This window comes from Octopus bimaculoides, chromosome 9 (genome assembly GCF_001194135.2).
Source record: "Octopus bimaculoides isolate UCB-OBI-ISO-001 chromosome 9, ASM119413v2, whole genome shotgun sequence".
Taxonomy (NCBI): Eukaryota; Metazoa; Mollusca; class Cephalopoda; order Octopoda; family Octopodidae; genus Octopus; species Octopus bimaculoides.
In genome coordinates this window covers 71,719,540-71,720,219 of record NC_068989.1, presented here as the reverse complement: position 1 = coordinate 71,720,219, position 680 = coordinate 71,719,540, and the positions used below count along the sequence as shown (strand labels likewise).

Below are 680 nucleotides of genomic sequence, written 5' to 3'. Positions count from 1 at the left end.
GTGTGTGTGTGTCTCTCTCTGTGTCTGAGTGAGTGTGTTGTTTTAAATACCCATTGTGGTGTGTGTGTGTGTGTGTAAGCAACCGTATGTGTGTGTGATGGTTCATATGTATGTGTATGTCTGTATGTGTACGTATGTTTATTTGTGTTGTGTGTTGGTGGGGGTGTTATATGTGTGTACGTGAGTTTGTGTGTGTCTCTAAGTATGTTTGTGTTTGAGTTGTCATTGTGGTGCGTGTGTGTGTGAGGGAGCAACTGTATGTGTGTGCATGAGGGTGTATGTGTGTGTGAGCATGTATGTGTGTGTTGTATTTATCTGTCTATCTATCTCTTTCCCCCCTTTCTCAATGTGTATGTATAAAGATAGATAGATAGATAGATAGATAGATAGATAATGAAGAGTGGAAGAAAGGAGAGAAGATGAAATGTGTGTATGTACGTACGTACGCACATGCATACATACATACATATATAGAGTGTGTTGACTGCGTATATATATTGAGTGCGTACTTACAGATAAGAAGAATAAAACATTGCTGTCTGCTCTCTCTTTCTATATATATGTAGGTAGATAGTAGTAGTAGTAGTAGTAGTAGTAGTAGTAGTAGTAGTAGTAGTAGTAGTAGTAGTAGCAGCAGTAGCAGCAGAAGCAGTAGTAGTAGTAGTAGGAGGAGGAGGAGG

The 680-nt window shown here is 39.3% G+C and overlaps 1 protein-coding gene across 1 annotated transcript in view; it reads right to left on the bottom strand.

The window, feature by feature from the left end:
• The window catches only part of LOC106869094 (monocarboxylate transporter 5), a 16,594-nt gene extending 16,027 nt beyond the window's left edge, over nt 1-567 (bottom strand). The window contains exon 1 of the mRNA XM_014914623.2: nt 514-567. The gene's annotated coding sequence lies outside the window, so the exon portion shown is untranslated. The remainder of the gene's footprint in view (nt 1-513) is intronic.
• Nucleotides 568-680: the final 113 nt, after the last annotated feature.